This window comes from Dromiciops gliroides, chromosome 3, assembly GCF_019393635.1.
Source record: "Dromiciops gliroides isolate mDroGli1 chromosome 3, mDroGli1.pri, whole genome shotgun sequence".
In the NCBI taxonomy this organism is placed as follows: Eukaryota; Metazoa; Chordata; class Mammalia; order Microbiotheria; family Microbiotheriidae; genus Dromiciops; species Dromiciops gliroides.
The window spans coordinates 64,616,094-64,642,305 of NC_057863.1; the positions used below are offsets into that span (position 1 = coordinate 64,616,094).

At 38.8% G+C, this 26,212-nt stretch overlaps 1 protein-coding gene across 2 annotated transcripts in view; it reads right to left on the minus strand.

Moving 5' to 3' along the window:
* The window catches only part of SGPP2 (sphingosine-1-phosphate phosphatase 2), a 142,251-nt gene that overhangs the window by 4,756 nt on the left and 111,283 nt on the right, over positions 1-26,212 (minus strand). The window lies entirely within an intron of this gene.

Below are 26,212 nucleotides of genomic sequence, written 5' to 3' on the forward strand. Positions count from 1 at the left end.
TGTGTCTAATTCATGTATAAATATAAACCACATAGAAAAGAATCTGCATGATTTTATCTTCTACCACAGAACCAAGTCCTGAAGTCATTCCAGGTTGTGTAAGTGGCTATACACCGAGTTTTGTGTTTTTTTGTTTTGTTTTGTTTTGTTTTGTTTTGTTTTGCGGGGCAATGGGGGTTAAGTGACTTGCCCAGGGTCACACAGCTAGTAAGTGTCAAGTGTCTGAGGCCGGATTTGAACTCAGGTACTCCTGACTCCAGGGCTGGTGCTTTATCCACTGCGCCACCTAGCTGCCCCCTATACACCGAGTTTTAAAGCTTAGTCCTTTCCTTTTCATGTTTGATTTGTTAGTAATTATGATATGAATAATCCAGGAAATGTAGAGAGTAGAGTGAAAGGTAATCTGGGTGAGATGCATAAAAGATCATAGTTCCAAAGATTATTAAGTACTGGCAAGGATGATGGAGAACAACAAATAATCATAGCAGAAGCATGTAGCTATTATGGCTAGACTTCTTGTCTTAACAGTCAAATTTAATTTTTTAGTATATGAGGAAGGAGAGGGTTTAGTGAACAGACATGAGGAATGTTATTTTACAAAGAAAGGAAGAAAGGATAATGGTGAAAGAGATGAGGAGGAGAAATTAGGGCAGACACTTTGGCAAGAATGACTAGAGAATAAGAATGCTTCACTCTGTAAAATTATGAAGAATTCTTTACCCATCAGAAAGAACACAGTCAGAAATAATACTTCCTAAAACAAAATTAAGATACCTGAAAAAGTTAAAAATGAAAAGAAGTGCCTAACTCTTTCTCATTTTTTAAGGAAAAATAAAAATAGAAAAAAAAGTAGACTATTTATGACATCAAAACCAAAGCCGCATTCACCATCTTTCCAAAACCTAGGTAATATTTTAAAAAACATGGCCAAGAATCTCCTGGAATTGCTACTGCAAATATGTTCTTAAAAATCAGTCATCTTTAAATTCATTTTACAATATTAGGTAAAATCACCTTTGATTTGATATTGCATCATGATGAACCTAGCATTTCCAAAAGATAAAATATGTAAGGAAATAGTGAACTTTTATTCCTGCTATATTTAATTTAAAAGTCCTTATTTGAAAGCACAGGCCTTATTCTGTTTCCTTCACAAAGAAGAGAAAAAGGAAGGGGAGCCTACCTATTGAGATTATCACATGGCTGAAGAAATCCAAAGCACCATTCATGAATTCTGAGTGAAAAGTTTCAGGATCACCTAAATGCATGTTGTATTTTCATTTCAGATCAGAGCCTATCTTGGAGGAGCCTTGGGAAACTCAGATTCTAGCCATGTTTGCCAGGGTACTTCTTAGTGTGGTAAATTTCCATTTTATCTCTAAACATCTTCAATGGAGTATGTTACTGAGCAGCCCAACATAACACAAGGTTAGCTGGCTAGAAAGGAGAGAAAGAGAAAACCTATTCATTCAATTGTGAGGAAAGAATGCATTCAGATTGTTGAACTATTTATGCAGAAGATTCAATGATCCTGGTCTTCCTCGCTTCCAGGCCCCCTGCTGAGAATGTGAACAGTCTTCTCTGCCCTTGGCTGCCTTCGCCAGTGAACTGAATTTAGGAACAGAGATAAAACCAAGAGGAACGAACGTCTTTGGTTGGTGGAGTGACTGCCTTTGTCATGCTCATTTGATAACTTTTCTTTTATACACCTAGATTGTGCCCAGAAATAATTTATCAATTATGAATTGTTCAGGGGCTATATATGTTATTTTTCATATCGGGTTATAATTAGTTCAGTTTCTGTCTATTAAACACATAAAAATGAATAAAAACCAAATCGGGAAAAAGAAAGCCACATTCATGAGTATGGATATCAATAGCTTTAGTAAGAAACCTGGATTTTGTGAAATTAGCATGCATTGGAGGGAAATTGCTTCAAAAACTCAAGAAATATTAATGTTCTATTGTCCATAAATGGCAAGAGATCAATTACATAAAGACAGTCATGAAATAAGAAATATATTTCTTCAATGGTGACAAGCTTAAATCTCCTGATATGACAGTCTGTATAGAACAGGAATTCCTGAGGGTTCACATGTCCTTAAGGTGTCCTAGGTTATACCTCAGGAGATTTGTAAACTTGGAAAGGGAAAGGAATTACATTTATTTTCACTAACCTCTAATTGAAACTTAGCATTACCTTCAATTATTTTTGAAGCTGTTTATTTTTTAAAATATTTTAAAATTTTAATACTTATTTATAATATATATACATATATAATTTTAAATTCCAAATTCTCGCCCTCTCACTCTTCCCCCATCCACTAAGAAGGCAGGCAACACAGTGATTATACATGTAAAATCATGCAAAATGTATTTTTCTATTGGCCATATTTCACAAAAAGCAAAAAAAAAATAAAGTGAGAAAATTCTGCATCAATTTTCACTCAGAATTCTTCAGTTCTATCTCTGGAGGTGGATTGCATTTTTTCACCATGAGTCCTTTGGAATCATCTTGGATCATTGTATTCTTCAGAGTGGCCAAGTCTTTTACAGTTGATCATCATTACAACAGAGCTATTACTGTACTCAATGATTCCTGGTTCTTCTCACTTCATTTTCCATCAGTTCATACAGTTCTTCCTATGCTTTTCTGAAACCCTCCTTGTCATTTCACACAGCACAATAGCACTCCATCACAATCATACATCACAACTTATTCAGCCATTCCCTAATTGATGAGCATCCCATTGATTTCCAATTCTTTGACACCACTAAAAGAGCTGCTATAAATACTTTTGTACATATATGTCCTTTTCCTTTTCCTTTGACCTCTTTGGGGTATAGACCCAGTTGTGGTATTGCTAGGTCAAAAGGTACACAGGGTTTTACAGCCCTTGAGCCTAGTTCCAAATTTGTTCTCCAGAATGGTTGGACCACTTCGCTACTCTATATAGTAGACCTATGTTTCCTTCATCCCTTCCAGCATTTGTCATTTCTTATAGATATAAAGTGGTATCTCAGAGTTATTTTAATTTGCCTCTCTAATCAGTAGTGATATAGGGCATTTTTTCATATGACTATAGATACTTTTGGTTTCTTTTGAAAACTGCCTGTTTATATCCTTTGACAATTTATCAATTGGGGAATGGCTCTTAGTTTTATAAATTTGATTCAGTTCTATACTCACTATTTGAATTGTTTGTTTTTAGTGGTTTGAAGTATTTTCTCTTTGACCTGGGAGCTCCGAAATTTGATTATAATATTCCTGGGAGTTTTCATTTGGGTTCTCTTTTTGGAGGTGATCAATGGATTCTTTCAATTTCTATTTTACTTTCTGGATCTAAGATATCCAGACAGTTTTCCTTGGTGATAACTTTAAATATAATGCCTAGGCACTTAGACCATGGCTTTCAGGTAGTCCAATAATTCTTAAATTTCCTCTCCTGGATTTATTTTGAGGTCAGTTGTTTTTCTGATGAGTTACTTCCCATTTTCTTTTTTTTTAATTATTCCTTTGATTTTGATTGTTTCTTGATGTCTCATAAAGTCATTAGCCTCCACTTACCCAATTCTAATTTTTAAGGAGTTATTTTCTTCAGTGAATTTTTGTGCCCCTTTTATCATTAGGCCAATTCCGTTTTTTAAGGTGTTATTTTCTTCAGTATGTTTGTGCCCTTTTACTAAGCTGTAAATACTCTTTTCATAATTTTCTTATATTACTTTTATTTCTTTATGAAATATTTCCTCTATCACTCATCACTTTCTTTAACTCTTCCAGGAATTCTTGTTGGGGTGGGATCCAATGGCATTTTCTTTAGATTTTTTGGGTAGCTGTTTTCACATTGTTATCTTCTTCTGAGTTTGTTTTGGTTTTCCCTGTCACCATAGTACCTTTTCATGATCAAATTATTTTTTGTTGTTTGTTCATTTTTCTAACCTATTTCTTGACTTTGAACATTATTTTAAAGTTAGGCTCTACTCAGCTGGAAGTGGAGAGTCACTATCCCAAGCTTCAAGCTTTTTTGTGCTGCTTTTTTCAGGGTTAGTTCTGGAAGTCCTCAAGTTTCTGGTTTTTCCAAGATGTTATGATTCAGGCTTGCTCTCCTGGTCTGCACTGACCTCCTAGTCTGCACTCTAGCCTTTACCCAAGAAGGTGCCCTGCAGCCACAAGTGCTAGCATTCCTCTTTGCCTTGGAACTGGGAACAGGACCCCTGCTCCCTTGTGACTGACTTCCAGTGCTCCTCTCAGCCCTGGAACTGTGACTCAGAACCTTGCATGGACAAAAGAGTTGCCAATCAGTGCCAGCTGTATCCAGTGCCAGCAAAGGATTTCCTTTAATCTCTTTCTGACCAGTTGTTCAACCTCCTCACCCTCTCTGCTACTGCTGTGGCCTCTGTTCAGCATTTCCTTCAATTATGAATATAAGCAATAAACATTATTCTGAGAATGGGTTCACTGTCTTCCCTGAATTGCTAATGAGGTCCATTTGCACTATGTATTGGTGATTCTCACCCAGTTTGAAATCTATTTAACCAGTGTTTTATTTAAAACAAATTTCTTTCTCCTTCCCTCCCCCGAAGTATGATGTATTATCAACTACTGAACTTGACTTACATTTTTGGAATAAGTCTAGAATGTATTTTTAAAAAGAAAGAGATCTGGAGAGCCAATTTGGAATTATGCCCAAAGGGCTATAAAGCTGCGCATACCCTTTGACCCAGCAATACCACTTTTGGGTCTTTTTCCCAAGGAGATCATGGAAAAGGGAAAAGAACCCACATGTACAAAAATATTCGTAGCTGCTCTTTTTGTGGTGGCAAGGAATTGGAAGTTATGGGGATGCCCATCAATTGGGAAATGGCTGGACAAGTTGTGGTATATGCATGCAATGGAATACTACTGTGCTGTAAGAAACAATGAGCAGGAGGAGTTCAGAGAAACCTGGAGGGACTTGCATGGACTGATGAAGAGTGAGATGAGCAGAACCAGGAGAACACTGTGCATAGTATCATCAACATTGTGTGTTGACCAATTGTGATAGACTAGATTCTTCTTACTAATCCAATGGTACAAGAAAGTTCCAAAGGACTCGTGATGGAAAAGGCTCTCCAAATCCAGAAGAAAAAAAAAGGAACTGTGGAATATAGACACTGATTGAACCATACTATTTCTTTTGTTTTTGGTGATGATGTTTTTCTTTTTTGAGGTTTTCCTTTATTGCTCTGATTCTTCTCATATAACCTGACTAATGCAGAAATATGTTTAATGTTTTATATATATATATATATATATATATATATATACATATATATAAAACCTATATCACATTACTTGCTGTCTAGGGGAGGGGCAAGGGAGGGGAAGGAGGGAGAAAAATTGGAAATTGGAAATCTTATCTAAACAAATGTTGAAAACTAAAATTATTTATTTATTTATTTAAAAAAGAAAGAGATAGGGGCAGCTAGGTGGTGCAGTGGATAGAGTAACAGCCCTGGAGTCAGGAGTACTTGAGTTCAAATCCGGCCTCAGACACTTAACACTTACTAGCTGTGTGACCCTGGGCAAGTCACTTAACCCCAATTGCCTCACTAAAAAAAATTTAAAAAATTTTTAAAAATTAAAAAAAAAGAAAGAGATAATACGTGAACATTTCAAAAGGGACATGATGATCACAAAATATCTCCATAATTTCATCAAGAACAGGTCATGTCAGAACAATTCAATTCCAATTTTTTTTTTTGTAGGGCAATGAGGGTTAAGTGACTTGCCCAGGGCCACATAGCTAGTAAGTATCAAGTGTCTGAGGCTGGATTTGAACTCAGGTCCTCCTGAATCCAGGGCCAGTGCTTTATCCACTGTGCCACCTAGCTGCCCCCTCAATTCCTATTTTTAACAGGGTTTTGACTATCTTTTTTATAATAGATCAGAAAAATTTGGTGAATATAACTTAACTGGCACTTGACCAAATCCTTCATACACTATTCTTTTGGAAAGATGTAGGAATATGGGCTTGTTGAATGGCCAGACCAAAGAGCAGTCATTAATTACAAAAAGCCAATGGAGTTTCATTAAAAAATAAGTCATGCCACACTAACCTCATTTCTTTTTTTTAAAAGGATTACTAAACTAGTAGGTAAAGATAAGGCTGTGGGTTTAATTTACTTAGATTTTACTTAAGCTTTTGATAAAGCATATCATTCTTTTCTTGTAGAGAAGATGGAAAGATGGATTAGGCAATAATATTATCAAATGAATTTGGAATTGGTTGGATAGTCAGATTCAAAGAGCAGTTCATAGTCCAGAGTCAACATGACAGGTCTCTAGTGGAGTATCCCAGAGAGGTGTACTTGGCCATATGCTGACTAACATTTTTATTAGTGATTTGAATAAAGACATAGATGATACTTTCATCAAATTTGCAGATGACATAAAGTTGGGTGGGATAGCTAACACTGTCAATTGTCATCATATCCAAAAAGGACAAGTTTGAAGTACTGAGCTAAATCTAATAAGATACAATTCAAAAGGCACACACATAAAGTCTTATACTTGGGTATGAAATATCAACTCTAGAAATGTAAGATAGAGGAGGCATGAATAGATAGCAATTGTTCATAAGATCTTGGGGTCTGAGTGGACCACAAACTCAATGAGCACACAGCAGTGTGCACACTGCCCCAAAAGCTAATGCAACCTTGGACTTCAGTAGGAAGGACATAGCTTCCTAGGACAGAAAACTGATAATCCTATTCTCTCTGTTCTTGTTACCTCTCCTTTGGGGTATTGTGTGTTCAATTCTGAGTACCCTGGTTCAAGAAGGACATTGATAATCTTGAGAACATACAGAGGAGGACAACTAGGGTGGTGAAGGGCACTGAGTTTGATATTTGAGGATTGGTTGAAGGAAATGGACATTGTTAAGCCTGGAGAAGAAAAGACAGAGGGGAGGCACAATACTTAATTTTAGTTATTTGAAGAACTGTTATGTGGAAGAGACATTTCATTGTTCTGCTGTTCATTCTTCATTTTTGAAGAGGACCAGTGTCATCATGAGTAATGCCTTGACTTATGAGTGAATTGGATTTAGATGAGGCAAAGTTGCACGAAGCTCTCAGCCTCACACTCTCTTCTTGAGTCATTGAAGTCTAGTGGCAGGACAAAAGTCAGGATGACTGGGTATGGTCTGGGATACAGTAGATGACCTTGGCGACCTTCAGCCACCTTCGTGGTCTTAGGAACAAATTGTTCTCATCCAACCATTCGTCTGGGAGAAGTCCTCACATGCTTGGGGTAGACATTCCCCCAATTCGCCAACAGGTTTTGAAGCCTGTTGGTTACCCTCAACCTGGCTTAGTTCATCTACAGAGATGGCAAATTGGCAAATTAAAGGAGCATAAAATAGTTTCCCTGTCAGATGAATAGACAAGGGAAGAATTTATGACCAAACAAGAGGCAGAGAGCATTACAGGATATAAAATGGATAATTTTGATTACATTAAATTACACATTTTTGGCAGAAACAAAGCCAATGCAGCCAATATTGGATGAAAAGCAAAAAAGGAAAAAAAAAACAGCAAGTTTTTTCTGATAAAGGCTTCATTTCCCAAATATATAGAGAACTGAGTCGAATTTATAAATCACTATTGATTAGAAAAATGCAAATTAAAACAACTCTGAGGTACTACCTCACAACTATCAGATTGATTAATATGACAGAAAAAGAAAATGACAAATGTTGGAGGAGATATCGGAAAACCAGGACACCCATGCACTATTGGTGGAGTTGTGAACTAATCCAACCATTCTGGAGAGCAATTTGGAACTATGCCCCAAAACCTGGAAAGGTGTACATGAACTGATACAAAGTAACTGAGCAGAATTAGAATACCATACATAGTAACAGCAATATTGTACAGTGATCAACTGTGAATGTTGATTTTCAACTATTTTCATCAACACAAAGATCCAAGACAATTTTGAAGGCCTTATGATAAAAAATGCTATCTACCTCCAGAGAAAGAGCTAGTGGAGTATGAAATGTATATCAAAACATACTATGTTTTACTTTTTTTCATTTTTTTTTTTGTATTTTCTTCCACAACATGACTGATATGGAAATATGCCTTGCATGACTCCATATGTATAATCTATATCAAATTGCTTGCCTTCTCAATGATGGGAAGGGGATAAAGGAAGGCAAAGAATTTGGAACTCAAAATGTTTTTTATTTTGTACCAGAAAACAGAACTAGTTACCAAAGGTGTGGGTTGTAAAGAGGCTAAGCATCATGTCAATGATTAGAACCCTGTGAAAGAGGGAAGGATTGCTCCAGTAGACAGTGGCTTCTCCTTCACCTGAAGTCTTGAAGCAAAGCCAGAATGACCACTGATCCAGTATTTTGTAAAGATTTTTGTTCAGCTACCTTTTGAACTCAACGACCTACTAGGCGCCTCTTTAAACTGTGTTTCTGCTATTTTAAATAGAAAATATTTCTTCTAACTAGAGGTGGTTCATTCTTTATTAACCTATGAATACAGCTGTGAGAAATGGGTAGTTGTCTCCTCTCAATGTGGATATAACAAGTCAGTCATACTCCCCTGACCTGTTTGTAGGACAAAGGTCTCAGATCCCCTCCTCCCCCTCAGGTTAGCAAGGTCACATGGTTCAAGGAGCCCTGGTCTCAATTAGGTCCTCTCCAGAGTTGTGTCCATATAAGGAAGTATAAGGTCCACTCCTGAGTCTTGCCCATACAAGGAAGAGGGGTGGGAATACTGCATTCCAATTAGCTAGTTTTTGCGCATAGATTGTAACCCCCGACCAGTGATGAAAAAGGGGAAGGTCCATTCACGTTAGGGACTAGGGTATAAAACAGGGCCTGCGAGCCCCCTTTCTGGGCACCCACTAGCTGCACACTAGGGTACCTCCTGCTCATGAGAAGAAAATAAAGCCTTTGTCACCTCACTGCTGAGTTCCTGAGAATTATTGAGAAGAGGATGGATTTTTCCCTCACAACAGCCTAAAGTATAAACTACATAAAAAGAATAATCTTGAAGGGTTCCCATGTCCTATTTCTCTCTGACCAAAAAAGAAAAAAAAAAGGCATTTTAACCTTTTAACCTCTCTACACCTTTTACAAGCTCTCTCTAAAATGTGCAGATTTGCCAAATGGGAAAATGGCATGGGACCAAATTAACATTCTCATCAAACAAGGAACGGAACAATAAGAATTTTACATATGATTTGGAAGGTAAATACCAAAGCCTTCCACTAAAGCCCTCTTTTGATGACTCATTGTTGCAGCATGCAGAGAACCTGCAGTGCTTTGAGCTCTGATAGATCTTTCTGGAAAGCCTTCAAGAAGAGCTCAACAACATTCTGTCTGTCATCCAAAGACCAGCTTCAAGGGGAGGTGGCCATCACCAGGATGGCTACAGGATGGTGTATTATTTTGACTTTGGTAACTCTCCCAGATTATCTACCAAGTAGCAGAGTGACTACAATCATGAGTGATGGGGGCATTCACACCAAAAAAATCACAGATACTCGAAATAAATTTGGCTTCACCATATACTCTAAAAGATCCTATGCAAGGAGCAATTTGGGAATGATTACAGTTTGACTCAGCACTAACAGGGTCTGACAAGTCTGAGCAACAGGTTTTCCTCACCCCTAATTCTCATTAATACTAACAAGTCATAACTTTATTGAATCAGAATGTTGACAAGTCAATAGGATTATAAATTTAGATTAAGAAACTCCTGAATAATTCATAAGCAATGAAATCACAGCTATGTCATTCTTTTGGATTATTCTTGCTGAAAGTCCCCTCTACTCACTTAAATTTGAGAATATCATTTCAATATTTACAGAATATTTGTGTTTTCTTGAAGCAAGCTCATCTCTGCCTTTGTCATTTATGGCTGCTTAGAATTGTGCTGTAGAAGATAGAGTGCTGGGGGCAGCTAGGTGGCGCAGTGGATAGAGCACTGGCTCTGGAGTCAGGAGTACCTGAGTTCAAATCCGGCCTCAGACACATAATACTTACTAGCTGTGTGACCCTGGGCAAGTCACTTGACCCCAATTGCCTCACTTAAAAAACAAAAACTGTAAAAAAAAAAAAAAAAAAAAAGAAGATAGAGTGCTGGCCTTGGAGTCAGGAAGACCTGAGTTCAGATCCCACCTCTGATACTTATTTAGCTATATGATCCTGGGTAAATAATTTGATCTCTGCCTCAGTTTCCTTATCCATAAAACAGGGATAATAATAGTATCTACCCATACAGTTGTCGTGAGGGTCAAATGAGATAATATATATATATATATATATATATATACATATATATATATATAAAGCACTCAGTAAATATTAAATTGGAGGAAAAGCAGTTTAAAAGACAGACAATGCCCAAAGCCATTTCCCTCTTGTTGGCTATCATGAGAGAGCTAAAGACAACCACTGTGGGCTATCAATCTAATGAGCTGGTATGCTCTTTACCATTTGGGTAAAGAGGCCATAAAGCATCTGAAGACCAGCAGATGGTAGCAGAGAAGCAGCAAGAGTATCAAAGAGTAGCAGCAGCAGCAGCATTATCCAGTAAACTCTAAAGGTGACCTTCATGTTAATAAAGGAAAATGGATAGACATGTGAGAATCCTCTTCCAGGTCAGACTCAAAATGGGGGAGGAGTTGGACTGACTGAAGGGTGGTCCTCTAAAACTCAATTTGTAAATCTTCAGCTTAATCTCTGAATGACCAAAAAATAAGGCTATGAAGTGAAAAATGCTTTGAATGACAAAAGCTAGTAGAGAATAAGTTTGCAGTGTTTGCAGTTATTCTTGATTATGCCGAATCCTTGAATTTTCCTTCTTTCTCTCGATGGTAATTTCAGGAATTTCTGACTGTGAGATCTCAGGGATCAGCTTTAAAAAATACAAAGAGCTGTGATAATGATATATCTTCTTTAATGTTCAGCCTGGGCTGGTCTGGTAGATATTTTCAGGTAGGTGAAAAAGATAGGACACGAGGGGAAAGAGCTTGGAAGGAAACGGGACTTTTTGTTTGGAGCCCTGTGATTCCTGGCTGTAGTCACATTTTTACAGTGTTGCTGATATTCATTATTCACAAAGCTTCCCTCTTCTTGAAAAGATACCAATATCATGTCCTATTAATAGCTATTCCAGAGACATGCCAATCTAGCAACATACTAGAAGTGGAGAGACTTCCATGGCTCCCTTTTCTTACTAATGCCATATAGTCGAAAGACTACTGCTGGGCTAAACTCAGTTTTGCTATATAACTCTAAGCAAGTCACATGACCTTTTCTGGTCTCAGTTCCCTTCAGTAAAATGTTTCAAATAAACATGTGGCATTATATGACCTTCCAACTCTAAAATTCAGTGATTATTGGCCAGTCGCTATCTCTTATGTCTTAGTTTCCTCATCTATAAAATAAGAATTCCTTCTCCTGATTCTTAGAGGTGTAAGAGTGAAGCAGCTAGGTGGTGCAGTGGATGAAGCACCAGCCCTGGATTCTGGAGGACCTGAGTTCAAATCCAGCCTCAGACACTTGACATTTACTAGCTGTGTGACCCTGGGCAAGTCACTTAACCCTCATTGCCCTGCCAAAAAAAAAAAAAAAAAGAGTGAATGGTAGACATCAATTTGCTTGGTGAATTGTGATAAGTGAATGTAACAGAATGTTACTGCGTTTTAAGATACAGTGAATAGGATGGATATGGAGAAGCACAGAAAAACGTGAACTAATGGGAAGTGCAGTAAGCAGATTCAGGGAAGCAACACACAATGCCTCCAACAATGGAAATGGAAAAAACAACAACAGAACATTTGAAACTAAATGCTATGAAACTATAATGGCCAAGCTTTGCTTCAAAGAAGAGATATGAGAAGGCATCCAGCTTTTTTGCAGAAGTGACAGGAAAGTCTATCAGTTTGGAACACTATATAATGTCAGACTATTTTGATATCTTGGTTAATTTTCTGAATTGTTCTATTCTTTTATTCTTTGTTATGAAGGATAGTAGCTGGGGGCAGCTAGATGGCGCAATAGATAAAGCACTGGCCCTGGAGTCAGGAGGACCTGAGTTCAAATCCAGCCCTAGACACTTAACACTTACTGGCTGTGTGACCCTGGGCAAGTCACTTAACCCCAATTGCCTCACTAAAAAAAAAAAAGAAAGAAAGAAGGAAGGATAGTAGCTGGCAAAAGATATCTGGAAGAAGGAGGGGAATTCTGGGAAATATAGGTGATATAAGAACAAAAGATATCAACTAACATGTTTTTAAAAAGAATGTTATGATATATCTACAATTCTAAGCTTCATTTATAACTACATAATAATATAATCTATATTTTTAGAGATACTTGTAATTAGCTGGATGAGTTGAAGGTTTTGTGACATCCTGGAATCCAAGCTCTGGGGGCCGCTCCACATTATTTTTCACTCCACGAAATACAGTGTTTTAATTGTTTTAGAGAGAAGCCTTAAGCTTTCACTGCAGTCCTAGGATGATACTGCTGATGGACCATGGGCAACAACTACACTCGATTCTGACATTAGCCTCACTCAGAATATTTCACCACAGTTTGTACTTTTGTTTTGCAAAGAGATCAGCAAATTAACCACTAAGAAGAATTTACAGGAAAACCAACACAAAGATATGAAATGAATTGCAAATGAAACTTTAAGCCCAGTTTCTAAGTATCAACAGGAAAACTGAAAAAAAACAAAAAAACAAAAAAACAAAAACGAAAAACCAAACCAACCACTTCTTGCTGTTCCTGTTGAAAAACAGAGATGAGGGGTAGCTAAGTGGCGCAGTGGATAGTACCGACCCTGGAGTCAGGAGGACCTAAGTTCAAATCTGGGCTCAGACACTTCACAATTACTAGCTGTGTGACCCTGGGCAAGTCACTTAACCCCAATTGCCTCATTAAAAGAAAAAGAAAAAAAAAAGAAAAAGATTAATTCCTTTAAGATTTAATTTTTAAATCATATACTAAATCAACATACTTAATACAAAAAAGAACAAGAAAGATGCTCATATAAGAAACCATGGACTGCTTTTTATGCATGTTTCTTAAATAGCATATGCATACACACATCATTTAACACAGTAATAATAAAACTGCTCTATTTCTTTTTGCCCCCTTCTGCAATTGTGTACTAAAGCGTGATGCACTGTGTACAAAAAACAAAAAACAAAAAATTGTATTCATACTTTTTTTTGAGGGAGGAGAGATCTATCCCTTTCTTCTAACCCAAAGTTTCTAAACCTTTTCTTTGTCATGGGACCCCTTTGGCAAGCTGGTGTCATGGATCCCTTGTTGGAATAACGTTTATTAAGGCATAAATACATAGGATTACAAAGGGAATGAATCATATTGAAATATAGTTGTCAAAATAGTTTTAAAAATAAGTTTACAGGCCCAACTTAAGATGCCTTGCTCTAATCCATCATCCCCGCATGTCTACCTTCCAGAGTAGAACCTTGAATATGTATGGTCCTGCAAAGAAAATCCATGTATTGGCCACAACTGAGAATGCTTAGCTTATTCTACAAGTCCGGTCCATTAGTCCTTCCCTAATTCTAACATGAAGGTTCTTCCTGTTGGTCAAAACACTTTTATGAATGTGGATCTTGTGTCAGAGCCTTCCCTCTGGTCTCTGTAGTAATATTTTTATTGGCTTGAGCTGATTATCCAGACACCTGGGAAAATCTTCCCCACTTGCTAGAACCTAACTGTAATGTTATAACATGCATCAGAGTAATCTAAAGTCCCCAAATACCATACTCCCAAAGACTATTTACAGTAGTTGGGGAAGACTCTATCCTTAAAGGGGCTCATCAAATTTGGCAGTCTAGCAAAACCTATGGATTACTACTCAGATAATAAGTTTAAAATAATTGAAGGAGGGGCAGCTAGATGGTGCAGTGGTTAAAGCACCGGCCCTGGATTCAGGAGTACCTGAGTTCAAATCTGGCCTCAGACACTTAACACTTACTAGCTGTGTGACCCTGGGCAAGTCACTTAACCCCCATTGCCCCGCAAAAAAAAAAATAATTGAAGGAAATGCTAAATTTCAGTTAGAGATTAATGAAAGTAGAAGTATAATCCCCCCCATATAAGTTGATTGACTCCCAGAAATCTATCCACAGACCCTGTAGAAAGTTGTCCAATGACCCCAAGTTAAGAATCTCTCACTTAGGGGCAGCTAGGTGGTGCAGTAGATAGAGCACCGGCCCTGGATTCAGGAGTACCTGAGTTCAAATCCGGCCTCAGACACTTGACGCTTACTAGCTGTGTGACCCTGGGCAAGTCACTTAACCCCATTGCCCTGCAAAAAAAAAAAAGAATCCCTGACTTAAGTGGTAGTGAACATCATAACAACACTGAGCCTGGAAGAAAATAGGAGGGTTGGATAGGTGTGGGAGAAAACAAATTATTGATCACAATAAACATACATTCCGCCCCAAGAACTCTGAGTTTTTCAGTGATGCATGGAGTGTTGGATGTGTGAGAGCCACCTGGTCCAGGTTCCTGATTTTGTTGATGCTACCCAATCAATGACACTGTTGCATTTGTATTTGTTGAAGCTACTTTCCTTTAACAGTATCTTGGGTTCCATACATGTAGATTAGAATAGAATTAAGTTAGGTATAGATTCACTGCAATACATCTGTGAAAAAATGGAATCATCCTTTCCTTTCCAAGGATGGCTTCCAAGAGTGATGAGGAAGACCATTAGGAACAAGATTAAAAAGAAATAATCTATTTTATTTGGAGTCACTAGGTGGCACTATAGTGCACACAGTGCTGGGCCTGGAGTCGGGAAGACTCATCTTCCTGAGTTCAAGTTTGATCTCAGACACTTAGTACCTGTGTGACCCTGGGCTTCAGTTTCTTCATCCGTAGCTGGAGCTAGAGAAGGAAATGACAAACCACTCTAGTATCTTTGCCAAGAATACCCCAAATAAGGTCATGAAGAGTCAGGCACAAAGGGCAGATAGGTGGTGCAGTGGATAAAGTACTGGCCCTGGATTCAGGAGACCCTGAGTTCAAACCCGACCTCAGATACCTGACACTTACTAGCTGTGTGACCCTGGGTAAGTCACTTAACCCTCATTCCGCTGCGCCCCTCCCCCCCCAAATTAAAGTTTGGGGCACCTAGGTGGCGCAGTGGATGGAGCACTGACCCTGGATTCAGGAGGACCTGATTTCAAATCCGGCCTCAGACACTTAACACTTACTAGCTGTGTGTCCCTGGGCAAGTCACTTAACCCCAATTGCCTCCCTAAAAAAAAAAAAAAAAAGTCAGGCACGACTGAAAAAACACTGAGCAACAAAAGTGTTTTGAACCTTATAGTTCAGAAGCAAGTGATATAGTTATGAAGATCAGTATGTATTTAGCATCTGATATATATGCTGGTCACTGGGCTGGGTAAGGGGGCAAAAAGGCAAAAACTAAGCAGTCACTTTTGTCAAGGAGCTTACATTTCATCGGAGGGAAATAATATGTACAGAAATAAATGTAAATATATATATATATATATATATATATATGGAAAATACAAAGTAATTTTTGGGAGAGAAAAGAGACTACTGCTATTGAGTAGGATCAGAAAGGACCTCATGGAGGGAATTACATGAACTAAGTCCTGAAGGATCTGATTTCTAAATCCAACATAATGGCGTACAGAAAATATTTAATAAATGCTTATTTAACTGACTTTTTCAAGATATTGATGTGGTACATGAATAACCTAATGGATCCTATAGCCAAGGAAACCAGAATTACTCCTCTGTTCTAATTAATTCCCTAAGCCGGAGATTCTTTTATTTATTTATTTATTCTTTTATTTATTTATTTATTTTTATTTTTATTTTTTTTTCGGGGCAATGGGAGTTAAATGACTTGCCCAGGGTCACACAGCTAGTAAGTATCAAGTGTCTGAGGCCGGATTTGAATTCAGGTACTCCTGAATCCCGGGCCAGTGCTTTATCCACTGTGCCACCTAGCTGCCCCCAGCCAGAGATTCTTAACATTTTTGTTGTCATGTAGCCCTTATCAAGGGTCTATTATTGAAGCCTATGTTCCCTATATCAGAATAAAAGTTTAAATGAATAATATAAAATACTTAGGATTGCACAGGAAACCAACTGTTAGTGAAAATAAATATTTAATTTTTTTCCTCCATCTAAGGTCAGGAACCTTCTGGAATTTATTCACAGGCTCCTTCTCTGGATCCGAGATTAAGAATCCCTGCCCTAAACTGTCCTCTTTCCTTTCTAAAACACTTCTTTTAAAAACAACAACAACAACACTTCTTTATACCTACCTCTCCTCTTCCCCATAACAATTTTGTTTCTCTATATCATTTTATAAGCTCTCATGATTCTTGGGGTTTTTTTGTTTGTTTGTTTTTGGTGAGGTAGTTGGGTTTAAGTGACTTGCCCAGGGTCACACAGCTAGTAAATGTCAACTGTCTGAGGTTGGATTTGAACTCAGGTACTTCTGAATCCAGGGCTAGTGCTCTATTCACTGCGCCACCTAGCTGCCCAGATTCTTGGTTCTTAAGATATCCTTCTCTAACCTCCTTATCAGAAGAAAAGTTTCATGTCTGACCATTCAACAGACCCCCCCAATGGCCACCACTCTATCAGAGTGCTGGGTGGAGGTAGGAAAAGCAGAGTACCAGGGAGCTCTCAGATCATTTTCTCCCAAAAGGTAAATGTATCACTTCTGATTCCCCAACCACTTCTTATGACAAAAAGCCAGGTTCTCAATTATGTCATTCATATTCACTATATATTGAAGAACTTCTTTGTACTTTGTACTCTGCCTGCTCAACATGGCTTAAGGATCTTTAATAAATCAAATGGGTTTTTTTTATTTCCCATTTTTAGAACAAAGCTTTAAAAAAAAAAGAACTATGTACAATCTGTGCCTTGTTTCCTTTGGTGATGGCTATTTGGCAGACTAGTGGGGGTGTCATGTAGAACCTGACTCAACAGAATACAAAGAAAAAAGTGAGAGAAAAAACAGAGGACTGGGTCTGGGAGCAGGGCAAAAGGGGCAGGCATTTATTAAGCACCTTCCATGTACCAACCATTCACTGTATTTAGGGCTTTACAATACTCATTTGGAGATGATCAAGAAATTATTAGCAATATTTTAAAAGCAATATGAAAAAGCAATCTTTGTACATTAAAATGCAATTAAATCTTAAGGGACTTTGAATTACTACAAATAAAACTTTAATTACCCCAACAGAAATATTTTTCTTGATGTTAAAAGTGGGGAAATATGGGTAACTTCCCTCCTTTCTTAATTTTGTTTGATCATTTTTAGCAATTTTATTCTATACCTAGGGTTTTAAAAATCACTTGTTAAATGCTAGCTATGAACAGAGTATATACTTGGTGCTGGTGGCAAAAGAATGGGTTAGAAAAAGCAGAGGAAAAAAATAATCTTTAACCTTAATGGGTTTACAATCTAGAGTAGTGATGGGGGGTTATACATTTGACTTAATGAATTCAAGATGGAGAATGAAATATAAATTTCTGGGCATGGCCAATGTCAGGATTTCTTTTGTTTGACTATGCATATTTGTTTCAAGGGTTATGTTTTTCTTTTTTTTTTTTAATTGGGGGAACAGAGTGGTGGTATGAGGGAAGAAAAGAAGGAAAAAGGGAAGGAGGGAGGAAATAGGGAGAGGAGGGGGAAAAGGAGGAAATAAAGAAGGGAAGGAGAGAAGAGAAAAAGAGGGAAGGAGAGAAGAGAAAAAGTAAGAAGGGGAAAAGAGTGAGAAAGAACAAAGGTGGGGCAGCTAGATGGCGCAGTGGATAGAGCACCAGCCCTGGAGTCAGGAGTACCTGAGTTCAAATCTGGCCTCAGACACTTAACACTCACTAGCTGTGTGACCCTGGGCAAGTCACTTAACCCCAATTGCCTCACTTAAAAAAAAAAAAAGACCAAAGGAAGGGAGGAAGGAAAAAAGGAGCCATTTTTTAAATGCATAGAAGAGAAGGAAGGTCAAAAGGAAATACAAAGTCTATTGAATTTATTATAATTTAAAAGGCAAAAAAGCTCTACTTAATTGAGACCTATAGTTTCATGTACAATTCTCTTTTTCTCTTCTATCTATAGGGAAATACTAATTTTATTTGGTATTAGTTAAGTTTAAAATAAAAAACCCACTTTATTGAAGTTCCAGAGAGATATGCTTTTGGCCAATCTGTCTGTTAGGTATCCAATAACAAGATCTATTGACCTGGCTGCCCAGGAGCCCAGCAGGAACACTCTGCCGTAAGGAAAGGGTCTATCTGTGGGATTTCCGTTCTCATAATGGTTGGATTTGAGTTAACTTTGGTCATTGGGAGAAGTTCTCTGGACCATGTCATCCATATGTTTCCCATACCTGGGCTGTGTGTGAGCCACTATCATGGTAAGATCAGCAGGTGTGGACTTTGGGTGCTGGGAGATTGCTCTACAAGGCAAGAGGTTAAAAAAAACAACAACATAGCAGAAAGGCAGAGACAAGAAAGAGAAAGAGAACCTAGGTCCAGAGAGGTGTGTTCCTAAAGTGAAGTGTGTGGAATCTGAACCATGAAGACTCCAGTCCAGGAATGAGATGAAAGCTTCCCATGGTCTTTCACCCTGCCCAAGGGAATCTTGGGAAAGATTCCAAGAAGTAGAAAGCATTGAATTCTAGGTATCTATCCCTGGGAATAAATTCCCAAATGCTCTTTCACTCCCATTATACCAAAACATCAATGGAATTGAAGGGAAATTAGATTATAACTCTAGTCAATCAGCTAGCATTTATCATATGTGCCCAACCCCAGAAAGGCAAAAAACCAAACCAAACCAAAACAGTCCTCGTTTTCAAGGAGCTCACAGTCTCATGGAAAAGACAATATGCAATTATGGACAAACAAGATATATACAGGATAAATTTGGGATAATCTCAGATTGAGGGCACTCAGATTAAGGAAGACTGGGGAAGGCTTTTTGCAGAAGGTTTCCTGGAAGGAAGCCAGGGAACAGACAGAAGACAGGACCCTAGGAGAAAGAGCATTCCGGAAGTGAGGGACAGTCAGTGAAAATTCTTGAGTCAGGAGGTGAAGGGGTATGGGCAAACAACAGCAAGGATGCTAGCGTCACACCATTGCTGAGAACCTGGAGAGAAGCTAAGAGTAAAGAGACTGGGAGGGAAGGAAGGAGGGAACAAGGTTATGAAGGTCTTTGCTTATTTGTTTTTTAAATAAGCATTTTTATTTAAAGTTTTGAGTTCCAAATTCTTTCCCTCCCTGCCTCCTTCCTCTCCTCCCTCCTGCTTTTAAAAAGCAAAATCATTTAATGCATGCTTGAAAGACTAAATGTAAACACTCCGTCAAAAGTAAAAATCGGCCAGGTGTAGCAAGTTGCTACGATGAAGTAACCTTTGAGCTCTCTCATCTCAGGGCTGGGTTGGGCACACCCTGGAAACTCAGTCCCTGGTTCCAGCTATAGCTGGAAGAACATAAGAAGCTCGCTGTTTGAGGCCAACTTTGGTTAATTTCTGTCTTGGATACCTTGTGTGTTTCTGGTCTCCCGGCTACTTGCCAGACCCTTACTTAGCTCAACCCTCTTTGGGATCTCTGACTCCTGTATGGTTTCTCTGACTTTGACCTTCTCCTTGGTCATAGACCATGGGTCACTGTCCTTGCCTCATTGCTCAGTTTGACTCTATGCTTCATTACTGACCTCTAAAGTGGTTTCTCCAAGTTGTGGATGGCAGGCAGCCTGTAACCACAATCACCTTCCACTCATAGCTCTGCCAGGCACCATCTCTGCTGCCTCCTGCTCTGGACTAGACCTAGATCTTGGCCTCTTAAAGTACCCTATGGTCTGCCTTTAGCCAGAAAAAGGGGCTGCTCTATTGCATCACTTCTTATTTTGTGTTAGGAAGGGATATGTGATGTTTGTCCTTCATTCCCGAAAAGGACCATGGCATTGAGGTGATGTGATGACTTGATTTAAGTGAGGGAGGGCTGTGCAAGGTCACTAATCTCACTCTCTCCTCCAGAGCCATCTGGGTCCAGTGGCAAGATATAGATCAGGAGGACTGGAGATGGCCCTGGATGTTTAATGCCATTGGTGTCAAGTGACTTGCCCAGGGTCACAAAGATAGCAAGTGTCTGAGGTGAGATTAGAGTTCAGGTCCTCCCAACTTCAGGGACAGTGCTCTATGCACTGCACCGCCTAGCTGCCTGTGAAGGGATATAACAGTTATAGAACTGGTCTTTTTTTTTTTTTTCCTCCCAATGATATGCTTCCTAAGAAATAGTCACTGGTATTTGTGGGAAGCACTAATTGCAATCCCAATAACGTAGAAACAACCAGAAAGAAAAACACATTTCTCTCCAGGGTCATGGAAAAAAGTAGTGGATATAATACTATGGTAATTTATGGTAGGAACCGCAAATTTAAAAAAATCTTGGCAACCCTCATAAGAGTAGTAGTTCAAAAGTTAAATGGAAATTAAGTATAGGGTAGCATGTAGTAAGCCCTCTGCTCTCTCTCTTGCCCATTCCACATTCCCTCAACATATCAGCAGTGACTGGCAACTTAGACTGAGTAGTTTTAGACATCTTGGGGAAAAATATACACATCAAAATGCTACACTGAGCTAGAATAGAGCTTTGTGTAATCTATAGATAGTTGAGTACTTGGAAAACTTTTCAATGTTCTTTGGTTCCAACCAAGACATACATATATGTGTGTATGTGTATATTCACTACAATATACATGTACATGCATATCTGTCTGCACACATACGTATATGTGTACACACATGTGTCTATACATATAGCTATATACTATAACTTACCAGCAAATACTCTAGCCAAATAATTCTAATTACCTATAGAGAGTAAGGAAGGCATTCCATAAAATAGGGCTGAGTTTCAGCCAATTCAAGTTGAAAAATTAATCGACAATGACTCCCCTGTCTCATGTCAATTATTCACCGATAAGATGCAATAGAAAAATAGTATCACTGGCTCCCTTTCAACTTCCTGAGATTTCTGAGTTGGAAGTCACCTCAGTAGCCATCTGCTCCAGCCCATATCCGAAATGAATCCCCACTATAAAGCAGCTAATAAGTGGGTGCAGCCTCAGTTTGAAGGCCTACAAAATGTGATCATTGGCTATGTGAATGCCTTGGGAAATACTGAGGGGATCTAAGGCAGTTTTGTATGCGATGGTCAAGGAGGTGATACAGAGCATAGAGTGCTGGACTTAGAGTCAGGAAGACCTGAGTTGAAATCCTGCCTCAGACACTAGCTATGTGACCCATGGAAGGTCAAAGCTAGTCACTAAGCATTTGTTAAGTATCTATTACGTGACAGGGACAGGCACTGTGCTAAGTTCTGGGGCTAGAAAAAAGGGTCAAAACCAATAGCAGCTCTCAAGGAACTCACAGTTTAATGGTGGAGACAACATGCAAATAACTATATACAAATAAGATTGGGGGGGGTGTGCAGCCAGGTGGCCTGGTAGATAGAACACCAGCCCTGGAGTCAGGAGGACCTGAACTCAAATCTGGCCTCAGACACTTACTAGTTGTGTGACCCTGGGTAAGTCACTTAGCCCCAATTGCCTTCCCCGAAACAAAAACAACAAAAACATAGAACAAAATGGAAATAATCTCAAAGAAAAGGCACTAAAATTAAGGAGGACTTAATCTCTGTCAGCCTCAGTTTCCTTATCTGTAAAATATGTATAATAAGAGTACCTAATTACCTCACAAGTGCTTTGCAAACTGTCAGGAGTGCTATCATAATAGTCACCATTTGTAGTGCTTTAAGGTTTGGAAAATACATGTTTTCTCATTTGAGTCTCACAACTGCCCCGTGGGGTAGATGATATTATCCCAATTCTTTGCAGATGAAGAAACTGAGGCAGACAGAGGTTAAGTGACTAGTCCAGGTGTAACGATTGGAATGATGCCACCTGCTGGAGATTTACTGTAGAAAAGCTCCACATGAAGTGAAGGTCTTTGAGGGCAAGACCAGGAGTCTTTTCTTTGGCGTCAGGAAGCGACGGCTGCTAGTGGGAGGAAGAAGGAAGAGACTGGCGCTCTGTCTCACGCTCTTTCCTTTGGACTCTGGTGGAGAACGGAGCTAGAAATGTGCTCTCCCTTTAATAGATAGATGAATGTAGGCATTTCTCTCTCTCTTTACCAAATTCTTATTCTCCTTAATAAATGCTTAAAGGTCTAACTCTTGCTAAAGCTTATAATTTATTGGCGACCACTCATTAGATATTTTAGATAGTTTAGCTAGAATTTTAGCCCTTAACACAGGTCACCCAGCTAAGTTTCCGAAGCACGAAGCACGATTTGAACTTATCTTGCTGATTCCACATACAATACTCTATGTGCTAGGAAACCTAGCTATTTGTAACTGAAGTAACCATAAGGATGTTCCTGCTAGCTCTGGCATATTTTGTCTTTTTAAAAAATCCCTTTTATTTATTTTAGTAAAGAGATTAATTTATTTATTTTTAACATTCCTTTAAAAATTTTTTTGAGTTCCAAATTTTCTCCCTCCCTCTCACCCCTCTTCCACCCACTGAGAAGGCAAGAAATGTGATATCAATTATACATGTGAAATTTTTAAAACCATATTTCCATATTAGCTATATTACAAAAAAGCAAGAAAAAAAAAGAAAGTGAAAAAACTATGCTTCAATCTGCATTCAGAGTTCATCTGTTCTCCCTCTGGAGGTAGATAGCATTTTTTATCAGGAGTCCTTAGGAATTGTCTTGGATCATTCTCTTTTTTTGTTTGTTTGCTTGTTTTTGGTGGGGCAATAAGGGTTAAGTGACTTGCCCAGGGTCACACAGCTAGTAAGTGTCAAGTGTCTGAGGCTGGATTTGAACTCAGGTCCTCCTGAATCCAGGGCCGGTGCTCTATCTACTGCACTACCTAGCTGCTCTGCTCGCATCTCTCTCTCTTTTTTTTTTTTTTTTTTAGTGAGGCAATTGGGGTTAAGTGACTTGCCCAGGGTCACACAGCTAGTAAGTGTTAAGTGTCTGAGGCCGGATTTGAACTCAGGTACTCCTGAATCCAGGGCCAGTGCTTTATCCGCTGCACCACCTAGCTGTCCCTTGGATCATTCTCTTGATCAGAGTAGCTAAGTCTTTCACAATTAATCCATCATTTCAATATGGCTGTTACTGTGTTTAATGTTCTCCTGGTTCTTCTCACTTCACTTTGCATCGGTTCATATAAGACTTTCCTGTCAGCCTGTTTTCTAAAGGCTGTTAGTGTCATGCCCCTAATAACAACTCCCATCTCTCTCTCTAGGCATGCATAAAGCACGAGCCAGGTGTGACTAGAGGAACATTCACTGTGCACCGTGGGGAAGGGACAATAGAAATGCTCCCCCATGGTGTCCGGGCAAACCAAGATTTACTCTGGGCATGCCTATCTTCCTATGGCAACTGTAGGATAATAAAATTCTTCCCTTCCAATAACCCTTTAAGCTACTCAGAACAAGCATCCATTCACAAATGAAGAAACTGAGGGACATAGCTCAAAAGTCTTGAAGTTGGAGCTTGAAACTCAGTCCTTCTGACTTGATGATATGGGGTAACAGATTGGACAGATAAAGGATCAGAAACCAGATTATCGTGATGATGAGTGATGATATCTTATTGTAGCAGAAAGGAAGTAGAATTGCAAGAGGATTCAAAGATTTGAATCTGGGGCTGTTTAGCAGAATGGAGTCAAATTACCGCCTATTGTGGTGCAATTCAAAGGCAACTAAACTTGGAGTTCAGAAGATCTGAGTTTGAATCCTGCCTCAGACACTTAGTAGGTATGTGACCATAGGCAAATCACTTAACCGCTCTGTGCCTCAGTTTCCTCATCCAAAAAATGAGGATGATAATGAAAGCAACTATCTTTCAGGGTTGTAAGATCAAATGAATTAACATGTAAAGTGCTTTGTCAACCTTAAAGTGCTATACAAATGCTAGGTATTATTATTGTTCTGACTCCAAATCTAAGGTTCTTTCTACTATTATACTTTCAGGAAACATACCTTGGGATGTGGTCTCACATGTGCCTAGTCAGCGTCAGGTGTTCCAGTACAACCTACCTTGGTGGAAGTGGAAGGGAGAGGACTATAATTTAGACAATTAGCACCTTAATTTTTTTTTTTAATTCAGAGGATCACAGGGCTAGAGCTAGAAGAGACCCCAGAGGCTATCAAGTTCAACTCCCTCATTTTACAGATCAGGAAATCGGGAGGTTAATTGCCCAATATCACAGCAGGTAGAAAATGGCAGACCCAAGATTCAAACTCAGGTCCCATGAGTCCAAGGTCAGCTCCCTTTGGATCCTATCACCAACAGAAACATAATAGGCTAAAATCTGATTCTCTCCTACTGAAAAGCCCCAGACTTAAATCTTTCAACCATTGTTCCAATTAATTCTCTTCCTCTTCTGCTGTTCTAAGATATACTTCACTCATTATCACAATAGTCTGGGTTCTGGTCCTTTATCATTGCGTCTCAGCTGAGCCTAGGGCCTAAAGTTGGTGGGAACAAGGTTGAATGGAAGAAAATCAGGCCCTTACCCTCATTTTGAGGGTGCCAGACCCTCACCCTAACTCCTACTTCTAAGACTTTCTCCAAGACTGTTGTTCCTCAGAGTAGGTATACTAAGGCCAAGGGAGAAGTTCAATATTTCTGCCCTCCAGGAAACCATCCCATTATGGAAAATACATTGAATTGGTTTTTATATGCACTTTCAATTCAGACCCATAGCCTCTACTGTTCTCATATGTACTTTAATGTTAAATTTTAACCTGAATTCACAAGATGTTTTTTAATTAAAACCCAATGATGGTCAAAATAGTTCCCCTCCAAAAATGCAAAAAAAAAAAAAATGCCAACAAACTCAAGGGACTCTACTTAATTCCACATTTAAGTCTATAAACACATTTAGGGGCAGCCTCTTTACCCTCCAAAGCAGCAGTGTAGCAAATTAAGAATTTGCTCCCTGCCAATTTCCCCCTGGATTCTACCACTTCCTGTTTAGCTCAGAGTGGGATGGGGCTGACTGGGAAGAAAGGAAGGAGACTCTGCAGTGTCTTGAATGCTGGGACCTGGTGCTGGGGAGGCAATATTCCCATGACCGGAGCTACCCTCACCCCAGAAATGACTCCAGTTGTTTCAACATCTCTTATTGATTCCCTCAAAGTTAAGTTTGGCAGCCACAGAAAGAAAGAACATAAAACCTCTTCCTTGTGTTTTGAATTTGCCAAGATCCTTGGCCTGTCTCATCTGAAGCACCCCAATGTGTCCTCAAGTCACTTTTCTTCTGTTCTATGCCTACCCCTGCTTGGTTCTTGCTTTAACAGCTTTGGACAGACCCCTTTCCTCCAGAATCCACTGAGCACTGCAGCTTCTATGCATACACACATCATTTAACACAGTAATAATACTGTACAACTGACAGAAAGAGATCTGGAGAGCCAATTTGGAATTATGCCCAAAGGGCATGTATTTCTCTTCTCCCAACACCCACCCCATGCCCCCTAAACAATCAGCACTAGTCAGCAATTAAACTCAACAATTATAGAACAACCTACCATCTATTTTGTGTTTAAAAAAAAAAGATAAGAGTTCTCTTCCCCTTTGATGACATCTGATAATGGCGATTTTCACTTTTCACACAGTTGGAAATAACACATTTAGCCATTGACTAATTTTTTAAAGTAACCTTTTTTTTCTTAAGTTTTTTTGGTTATCAACTTAATGATCATGGAGAAATATGAACATTTCCATATGAAAAGAGGGTGCATATAAAACAGTGAATCATTAGGTTTTTTTAATGTATTTAAATTTAAAAGTAAAAGTAGTAACAAAATTACCCGGCTTGTATCCCCTTCTAAAGTTATTTTTTCCCATGTATTTTTCAGACATGGCCTGGGTGGTATTGATTTGCTTTGCTTGGCTGTACTCATTTCTTATAGAGTTTCTTGTGTTTGGGGGGGGGGGAGGGAGGGAGGGAGGAAGAGAGAGAGAGAGAGAAGTAAGGGAGTATTATGGCAGGGAGTAAGTTAATAAGTAGTAAATGATGAAGAAGCCCCCCCCCCAAAAAAAAAAAGAGAAAAGAAAAGAAAAGGA